Genomic DNA, 11,096 nt, shown 5'->3' with positions numbered 1-11,096 from the left:
CCTGTGTCATGCCAACAGTAAAGCATCCTGAGACCATTCATGTGTGGGGTTTCTTCTCAGCCAAGAGAGTGGGCTTACTCACAATTATGCCTAAGAACACAGCCATGAATAAAGAATGGTACAAAAACATCCTCCAAGAGCAACTTCTCCCAACCATCCAAGAACAGTTTGGTGAGGATCAATGCCTTTTCCAGCATGATGGAGCTCCTTTCCATAAGGCAAAAGTCATAACTAAGTGTCTTGGGGAACAAAACATAGAAAATGTTGGGTCCATGGCCAGGAAATTCCCCAGACTTTAATCCCAATGAACCTGTGGTCAATCCTCAAGAGGTGGCTGAACAAAACCCACAAATCCAAGCATTGATTAAGCAAGAATGGGCTGCCATCAGGCAGGAGGTGGCCCACAAGATGATTAAAGTGGTTGTTAAGCCACTATGTGATTCTTACATCATCCCCTCTGTTAGATTACAAACTGTATTCTAGTTCCTGTGCTTAATTAAAGCCAATTTCTACCTCTTTTCTCAGCTCCAATCGGTGCTCATGTGACTCCCGACTCTCTTCTCTCCCCATCTGACATCTCCAGGGGGCGGGGCCAAGAACTTCCTCTGATGTCACCCGGGGAGGCGGGGAGAAAAGAGCTGGGAGTCACGTGAGCGCTGATAGGAGCTGTGAAAACAGATAGAAATCGCCTTTTTTAAAAAAGAGCCCAGGAACTAGGACATGGGTTGTAATCTAACATATGGGATGGTGTAAAGATCACATAGCTTAGTAGCAGCGGATAGGGGAGCAGAGCGGCACTGACAGGCAGGGAGAGGAGAGGACAGAGGAGAGCGGCGGATGATGGAGACACGCACACTGACCACGGTGTCAGGGCTCAGCAGCCATGATATACTGTGGTCAGTGTACAGGGGGGAGGGTAGAAACTGGCAGGATCAGCCAGGTATTTTTGGTAATACAGGGGGCCAAATTACACAGCACAAACACTGTACTGTATGACATGCTTTAATAGAACAGGATCTGGGTTTTCTTAGGGTAACAAACACTTTAATTGTATACCAGGGGGAATTGCAGAGGTCTTGAAAAAGAAGGGTCAACACTGCAAATATTGACTCTGCATAAACTTCATGTCATTGTCAATAAAAGCCTTTGACACGTATGAAATGCTTGTAATTATACTTCAGTACAGGCATACCCCGCTTTAAGTACACTCACTTTACATACACTCGCGAGTAAGGACACAGCTTGTTCAGCTTGGCATGACACTACTCCCGGTTTTTAACATTGGCGTCTATAGGAAATCTTGGTCAGCTTGACATGGCACTGCTCCCAAACCATAAGTGACAGGGATACCACACTTAGGGAGCACCGAGAGGGGACCCAGGACTACAACATATCCTTTTTGTGGCCGGCCAGCTTGCCTAAGTAATCTACTATGTCATAGTCCTGGATCCCCTTAACATGCTCCCCAAGCTTGGTGTCCTTATCACATGGTTTGGGAGCAATGCCATGTCAAGCTGACCAAGATTTCCTATGGAGTTAGTGTATTTACATGCATTGAGAAATGAAAAAAGGTATTGCTTCACTTTAAGTACATTTTCGTTTTACATACATGCTCTGGTCCCATTGTGTACTTAAAAGTGGGGTATGCCTGTATACAATTGTAACATCTGACACAAAGATCTAAAAACACTCAGGCAGCAGACTGTGAAAATTTAAATTTGTGTCATTTTCAAAACATTTGTACACGGCTGTATACATGCACAGTATACACATACAATGCACACACAGCATACACATACAATGCACGCGCAGTATACACATACAATGCACGCGCAGTATACACATACAATGCACGCGCAGTATACACATACAATGCACACACAATGCACACACAATGCACACACAGTATACACATACAATGCACACGCAGTATACACATACAATGCACACACAATGCACACACAATGCACACACAGTATACACATACAATGCACACGCAGTATACACATACAATGCACGCGCAGTATACACATACAATGCACGCGCAGTATACACATACAATGTACACACAGTATACACATACAATGCACGCGCAGTATACACATACAATGCACACACAATGCACACACAGTATACACATACAATGCACGCGCAGTATACACATACAATGCACACACAGTATGCACACACAATGCACACACAGTATACACATACAATGCACACACAGTATACACATACAATGCACGCGCAGTATACACATACAATGCTCACGCAGTGTACACATACAATGCACACACAATGCACACACAGTATACACATACAATGCACACGCAGTATACACATACAATGCACACACAGTATACACATACAATGCACGCGCAGTATACACATACAATGCTCACGCAGTATACACATACAATGCACACACAGTATACACATACAATGCACACACAGTATACACATACAATGCACACGCAGTATACACATACAATGCACACACACACATATTGCTCGATACACATGCCTTGCTCTATACACACACATAGTATACACATATTGCTCTATACACATACATTGCTCTATTCACACACAGTATACAAACACACACACACACATACAATGCACACACACACACAGTATACTCACACATACAATGCACACACAGTATACACACAGACTACACACACATATACAAAGCACACATAGTATGCACACACACAGTATACACACACATACAATGCACACACACACAATATACACACAGTATACACACACATACAATGCACACACACAGGGCCGCTGATAGGGCAGTACAACCAGCCCTGTTGTACCGGGCCCGGGCTCCATCAGCTCTACAAGGGGCCCGGGCAGCATCACAGTAAATTTCTGCATGTTCAAAAAAAATCGTTTTTTCTAAACCTTTTCCTAATTTGTAATTTCTTGGGGGTGTAATTACATTTTCCTGGGCCCTATAATGACAGCAGAAGGGCCCAGGAAGTGAGTGCAGTGGCGGGACTTTTTTTCCATTTTCGGGTCGCATGTATACATAGGATTTAGTTCCATGGTGATTTGCTGCAATATAGTCCTGGCTGCTGCTGTCCACTGCTTTGCCTGGCGGAGGGATACAATAATTCTCTGCTCAGCCCCGCCTCCCCTTACTCAAGTGCAGAGTGTGATCATGTACGGAGGCAGATTGCTCAGCAGCTGACAGGGAACAGCAGGAGGACAGCGTGGCTGGATTGGACACAGTGAGTGAAGAACAGAGGATAGAGTCCTCACTGTGTCCTATGATCTCAGCATAAAAATCACACAGGCTACAGGTGCCCTGTCACAGTGTCACATGAATGCTGGGGATGCTGACTTTAAGCTATGACTGTAGTGAGTGTTACTGCATAACAAAGTCAGCATCCCCAGCATCCATATGACACTGTGACAGGGCACCTGTAGCCTGTGTGATTTTCATGCTGGTGATCATAGGACACAGTGAGATGCTACTTTAAACTTGTGTTTGGGGGACAGTAAACATGTGCAGTCAAACCACTCCCCTTTAACCTCTTCCCGCCCATTGATGTATCAGTGTTCTGTCAGAATAGCGCTACCTATCAGATTCTGCTAGCAGAAGTGGCATTCGGAAAGAACAACTTACTGCGCATGCACCATGTGTTCCAACATGGCGACTATGCGTTCCAATAGGTTTCCTAATGTGACAGAACACCAAGCAGCAGCGGACATCTTCTTACACCCACGAAAGTCTGGAGTTTTACATTTATTTTAGCAGTAAACTCACCTTATATACTGAAATAGACTATTTCACCGCAGCCGAGTGGAACAGTCTATTTCACTATATAATCAGTTTGTCGCTGAGCAGTGCGGGGTGTACCAAGGTGGCCGTCACCACATTGGCCGCAGGTTTCTCGCTATATTTACTAGAATACAATAATAATACAAATGTAATACTGTGATTTATTCTATAAGGTCAGTTTACTGATAAAATAAATGTAAAATTGAAGACTTGCGTGGGTGTAAGAAGATGTCCACCGCTGCTTCGTGTCATTAAGAAAGCTATTGGTATGCATAGCGGCCATGTTGGAATGCATGACGCATGCGCAGTAAGTTGTTCTAGTCTGTATATTACTTCCGGTAGCAGAATCTGATAGGTAGCGCTATTCTGACAGAACACTGGCACGTCCCTGGATTGGAAGGGTGATATCTTGGTCATCCCTGCATCATAATAGCCCCAGCAACTTTGCACAAAGTAACATAATTAAAATAAAATGTAAAACCTTTTTAAAGCCCCCATTCCCCCTTGTTCATGAGTAATTGCAAACATGCATGTTGGTCCCGCACATATATACGTAAACGGTGACAAACCTGCATTTTGTTTTGAGGCGGGGCCAGGGATGGGGTTGAAGGGGGCCCCATCAGGTAGGCTGTACGGGGCCCCATCATTCCTAACAGCAGCCCTGCACACACAGTATACACACACATACAATACACACACACACACAATATACACACAGTATACAAGGCACACACATTATACTCACACATACAATGCACACACCGTATACACACACATACAATACACACACACACATTATACACACACATACACACAATATACACACAAACAGCCCAGCCTGCGGTGTCTCCTCCCTGTAGTGGGCGGGGCGCAGTGATCCCCGGCCAGTGACGTCACCGTCTCCCTTGCTGTGGTCGGGGATGAGGACAATGTAGAGATCCCGGAGTGACTCATCTCTCCGCTCACCCTGCGGACATCTCCACCGACTGACAGCGGAGCGCCGTGCCATGTGAGTCACAGGGGACCGGGGGGGAGGGTGCAAGGTCTGCATGATCCGGGGGAGGCCCGGCGGTGCCGGCTGGAGATCGGCGTACATTGTGCTGGGACTGTGTGCGGGACTCACCGACCATAGGGACTGATCAGTGGCGGCATCCTATACAGAGACCCGGGACCTGTGCACTGATTACTGCACACCCCGCACCCCGAGTATGGGATTTTATATTATTATTGGTACATTGTAGATTGTCAGCTCCTGGGATCACACATCTGTCCCTTCCTATACTGGTCACTGATTTCTACCATCATCTCTGCTTTCATCCGCTCCCTAGGTTTTATCTCTCTGGATACATTGTATGTAGGATGTCACATCCCAGGACAGTCCCTGATTCTTAGTACTGAACCCTGATTCCTAAAGGACCCCCCTCTTCTGATTCCTAAGGGACCCCCTTTTCTGATTCCTAAAGGACCCCCCTTTTCTGATTCCTAAGGGACCCCCCTTTTCTGATTCCTAAGGGACCCCCTTTTCTGATTCCTAAGGGACCCCCCTCTTCTGATTCCTAAGAGACCCCCCTCTTCTGATTCCTAAGGGACCCCCCTCTTCTGATTCCTAAGGGACCCCCCTCTTCTGATTCCTAAGGGACCCCCCTCTTCTGATTCCTAAGGGACCCCCCTTTTCTGATTCCTAAGGGACCCCCTTTTCTGATTCCTAAGGGACCCCCCTTTTCTGATTCCTAAGGGACCCCCCTTTTCTGATTCCTAAGGGACCCCCCTCTTCTGATTCCTAAGGGACCCCCCTCTTCTGATTCCTAAGGGACCCCCCTCTTCTGATTCCTAAGGGACCCCCTCTTCTGATTCCTAAGGGACCCCCCTCTTCTGATTCCTAAGGGACCCCACTCTTCTGATTCCTAAGGGACCCCACTCTTCTGATTCCTAAGGGACCCCACTCTTCTGATTCCTAAGGGCCCGCCCCCCTCTTCTGCTTCCTAGGGGCCCCCACTCTTCTGCTTCCTAAGGGACCCCCAATCTTCTGATTCCTAAGGGACCCCCCTCTTCTGTTTTATTTATACCTTGTATGTAAAATGTTAGCTCTCCAAGGACAGTTCACAGATCTGTCCCTAGTTTTTCAAAACAAACAACGTATTTCTTACACCATTTCTACCCTAAGCCCCCGTTCACATTGGCGCAATTTTTCATGCGATCTGACAGTCGCAGCCTATTGCCGGCAGTGGCACCGTTTGGCAAAAGTAGTTCCTGCACTACTTTTGCCTATTTTGGGTGCGACTTCAATAGACGTGCATCAAGCTCAGATGGCTTTCAAGTAGCACCTGAAATCGCACTGACCTGCTACCATGAAATCATGCTAGTTTGTGAAGTAGCACAAAAGTAGAATCCATGTGAACCGGGGCTAGAAGCTGCTTCACCTCCTCATTTCTGCATTCTGGATGTGTTTTTGCATATGTGTTTGCATGCCTTTTTAATGCATTTTGCATGCGTTCCAGTGTAATTTTTTCCTCTTTATTTGTTTGGACACTTGAATCTCAGGGCAGCATGCATTCCAGTGGTTTTATTTTTGTTTGTTTATTTAAATGTATTCTTGTGTTTACATGTGTTTTGCTGCATTCAAAATGCTTTCCATGCAGAAAAACGCAGCAGGTTCTACTTATGTGGACTGCACTGGTGTGCACTAGGACCATTGGAATCCTTGGTAAACCTCATGCATGCAATTAAATGCAGAGTAAAGATGCACCAGACTGCATCTGGTGTGAACCAGGATTCTGTCTTTAAAAGCTGACTATTTTTTTTTTTTTACTATTAGTAGTAGTAGTAGTATATTGATACATTGGGGTTGATTTACTAAAATTGAGGAATTCAAAATCTGGTGCAGCTCTGCATAGAAACCAATCAGCTTCCAGATTTTATTATCAAAGCCTAATTAAACAAGCTAAAGTTAGAAGCTGATTGGTTTCTATGCAAAGCTGCACCAGATTTTGCAATATCCAGATTTAATAAATCAGCCCCATAGTGTGTAAACCAGCCTTTTTCAACTAGTGTGCCCAGGAACCCTGGGGTGCCCTGACAAAATGGCTAAAAATTGCCCAAAAATTGTTTAAAAAAAAAAAAAAAGGTTTTCATTTTGCACAATTACAACCTTCTAACTGCCGGTGTCTTAATGACCATTGGCATAATCAGTTGATAAGGAGGAAGTCAATCTCCTGCATAGCATCCTTGTTTGACCCTCCCCTACCCCTTACATTAGCTGAACGATAGAGAAAAACTGAGGGAGAAGAGAAACATTTGTGTACTAGTCAGTACCAGTTTAAAAAAGGGGAATTGCTTTGGAAGTCACCTCTAACGTGGGGTGTCCTACTTGGACTTGTGGATGTTTCTGCATTATGTAAGATTATTTAAATAGTTTTTACATTTTAGAATGGGGCACCTTGAGACTGTCCATTTTTTAAAGGGTTCCTTGACTGGAGAAAAGGTTGAGAAACACCGCTGTAAACATTATAAGGTTCTCGGATCTGTTTCTAGAATTCTAGCCCCTGATTCTCAATGTTGACCACCTATTTCTCCCCCCCCCCCCCCCCACCTTTTCTATATACTCAGGTTCTATAAGCTGGCTACGTTTATTTGTAATCATTATTGATATATTTAATGTAAGATGACAGATCTCCAAGGACAGTCCCTGGATTACAGATTAGTCCCTGATTTTTAAAACTGGTCATTTATTTCACACTGCCCTCTCTTCTCAACAGTTCTTCATTTTTAATTTATTTTTATTTAATGCATTTTTTTAATCTTTTTTTTTTTTTTTTTTTGTATCTTATTTTATTTGTATCTATTATTTGCCTATTTTTGTTCATTTCACTTTTTTAAAATGCCAAATTATATTTTAATATAATAAAGAGATCCTTTCAGGGACTGTAAGGACCCAGAGGTATTGCAGGTCTGGACTGAGTGTCATGGGATTGCTAGACTTGCTCAGCAGCAGACTGTCCCTGGGAATGAGGTTACAATGTGACAGTTTATGTAGACACTTTCCCATTCATTGGGGACTCGGTCATGGTTATTGTTTCACTCCCGGAGCCTGATTGTACTGATGTCTTGGATGATTGTACTGATGTCTTATCTTGAGGTCATTGTTCTGTATATGGGCAGTGCTGTGTACTTGTTGATGGATCGTTATATCGTCATTACTCTTGTTTTGTGACATTTTTGCTAATTGCTCCCAGGGACAATGGGGTGTTAGAAATGAATAAAATCCTCTTGATCTGCAGTCTCATGTTAGAGGAATAATTGCCAACTGTCTGATATATAAGAAATGTGTTTGTGGAAATTGTTGCCTCTGGAAATCTTCCTGGCGTACGCTATTGGCCAGAAATGTCATAAAAATGTTCTGCGTGCTAGAATCTGTTTTTAGCATTTTTAATTTTTTTTAGTTATCTAAGGCTTTGTTTACACAAGAATGACATACGTGTGTTTTATAAGAAATTGTTTCTAAATAAGTATAAATGGATGTAATGATTTTTCAGTGGTATAAGGCTAGGTTGACTTCTGTTTAATATCATTTTTTTTTTTTATTTATGTATTTATTGTTTTTATTTATGTATCTATTTATTTTTTTTATATATGTATTTATTGTTTTTATTTATGTATTTTTCTATTTTTTATTTATTTATTTTTTTTGCATTCTTGCACTTTTGATGCTTTTTTCATGCTCTGTCATTGAAGTGTACGTGGTCAGAAAAGCACTATTTTGTGCCAAAAGCAGCACCTGCAACTTTTTCCAAGTCGCACAGAAGTGAATTGCATAGGCGTGAATAGGCACCATTGACAATAATGGGACTCCTCTTTATTGCACAACAAATCGCATAGGTGTGAATGAGGACTGAGGCTGCCTTTGTACCTGTGCAACTTAATGTGCGTTACCCAACAAGCATTAATTCTGAACAAGAGGGTTGCAATGCAGTCTATGGGGGTCATTCGCTGCAAAAAATAGTACAGATGCATCAGTGCTCATTTTTGGCTCCATAGACTGCATAGTCTTGTGTATTGGTACATGACAACATTACTTCACCCCCCTAACAACTTCTACTTTATTTGACTTACCCCGGCCACCCAAAAAATGCATAACGCATAAAAAAAATGCATTAAAAAGGATAAAAAAACATATAAGTGAATCTATCATTAATCCTGCTGTGCGTTTTCCTGTATTCAGGTTAGTTTACTTTGATTGCGTTTAGGTAAATTCAAATTTTGTGTATCCAGGGGCAGATTACATACTGTGAATGTATCTAAACGCATGTACAGTATATATAAACTCAGAAGAATGTGACCATTTTGTTTACATATCTGAAATAATCTCACCTGCATTTAAATAAAGCGAACGCAGGAGACCAGTGTAAGGGTCTGTTCACACTTGGTGCAGCTCTTGCCACCCCTCTGAAAAGCGATCCATAGTGGAGGGCAGTTGATAGGTGGCTGGGAGACAATATGTTTCTTCCTTAGAGTACATTATATCCCTGAAAAACCTGCCCCACTGCACTGCATCTACTGGGGGACCCCATTCACTACAATGGGTCATGTTTGGAGGCGGCTCTTCCTACTGAATGCAACAGAGGTATCATTTTTTTGCCACCCCAAGTGCACAACCCCATCCAGATGACATTGCAACTTAAAAGGGGTGATTCAGGGGCAGTAAAACCGCGGCTTGGCAGCCTATTTTTACCACCCATGTGAACAAGCCCTAAATGTAGGCAAGTCCTTTTTTATGTTAATTATTGAAAGGCAGCTTGTGGAAGCAAAAACAGAATCTGTTTATGAAACGTGTACATATGTGTGCTGTGCTGTGCAGTGGTGCAGGTTTTTCAGGGATATAATGTGCTGTGCCCTGTGCTCCTCCCTCCAGCATGGAAAGTGTTTAGATACACCAGAGCTGCAAGAAAGTCTCCCTGAAACTTAGGCTAGGTTCACACCTATGCTTTTTGTTGTGCGTTTTTCAGATTTGGAGAAATGCCCCACAGTCCATTTAACATTAGTTCCTATGGATCACATTCACATCTATGCAGTTTACACCAGTGCGATTTTTTGGAAAGGTGCAGGGACTTTTTTATACCCAGCACAGTGCATTTGTGGCCCCATAAACTTCTTTGCAGTTGCATCAAAAACACATATATGCATTTTTAGTGCGTTTCCTGCATGGTCACAAACACCTTTTATCAAAACTAACATATCCCGAAATCCCAAAAACACAAAACGCATTAAGACCCCGTTCACACAGGGGCGACCTCGGCGCGACATTTACGGACTTCATATAATTGAAGTCAATGCAGGTCGCCTCCAGGTCGCCCCAAAGTAGTACAGGACCCTTTTTCTAAGTCGGAGCGACTTTTGTCGCTCCTATTAGAACGGGTCCTGTTCTAATCTATAAAATAGTGCAAGTGGGGTTGTGAACGGCGCTACCGTTTTTCAAGAAATAGCAATATTATATTTGCTTAGCGTGAATGGTGATACCACTTAATGTGTGCCGTGAATAAATAGATAAATAAATTTTAAAGTGCAATCTTATAAAATGCTGTATAAAAATATTGTGTAAAAATCAATAAAAATAGATTATATAAATGCCTTGTATCTTAAATTATTGGTGATAAAGTGCATAAGTGCTAGTGCAAAGAAAGGAGAGACACAAGGCTGAAATAAATTAGTGAATTTTATTTAAAAAAAGACCAGGTGAAACATATATCTATCCTCACTATGAACCAAAGGTGATGGTGTTTAGTGAAGAGAAAAGAAGTAAAAGCTGCTGTGAGCAAACGAAAAAAATGTATACTGAAATTAATAGGTGTAAGATGAATAGGATAAATGAATTAATGTGATGAATTCGGGTTGCAACAACCTGCGTGACCGCTAGGTGTCGCACCCTGCTATATGACCTGATATCAGTTGCAGGAGGGTACCGTATATCTGGGTTCCGCTGTCCCCTCTGACTTCCTGGTGGGTCTGTGTGATTCCTCAGAAAGAAGAAAGGAGACCCCTAGGTATCATATCCAAACAACATGATAAAAAAGTGTAGAGACTCACAGGGAGATTCGAGGCTGTCCGCGATCAGTGTAGTGTGGCCGGGAAGCTTCCACGGCTCTGGCTCCGGGTGCCGGAAATGACGTTAGACGTCGCTGACTCCGCCCTACCGGTTTCGTCACAAGACGTCTACTAGGAGCGGCCTCCTCCTAGTAGACGTCTTGTGACAAAACCGGTAGGGCGGAGTCAGCGACGTCTAACGTCATTTCCGGCACCC

At 43.1% G+C, this 11,096-nt stretch overlaps 1 protein-coding gene across 1 annotated transcript in view; it reads left to right on the top strand.

The window, feature by feature from the left end:
- The first annotated feature begins 4,681 nt into the window (after positions 1 to 4,681).
- The window catches only part of LIFR (LIF receptor subunit alpha), a 135,581-nt gene continuing 129,166 nt past the window's right edge, over positions 4,682 to 11,096 (top strand). The window contains exon 1 of the mRNA XM_082264818.1: positions 4,682 to 4,811. The gene's annotated coding sequence lies outside the window, so the exon portion shown is untranslated. The remainder of the gene's footprint in view (positions 4,812 to 11,096) is intronic.

The sequence above is a fragment of the Pelophylax lessonae genome (assembly GCF_965119305.1).
Source record: "Pelophylax lessonae genome assembly, chromosome: 1".
Taxonomy (NCBI): Eukaryota; Metazoa; Chordata; class Amphibia; order Anura; family Ranidae; genus Pelophylax; species Pelophylax lessonae.
Note: the sequence above shows the minus strand (reverse complement) of the source record. Positions and strands in the feature narration are given on the sequence as shown.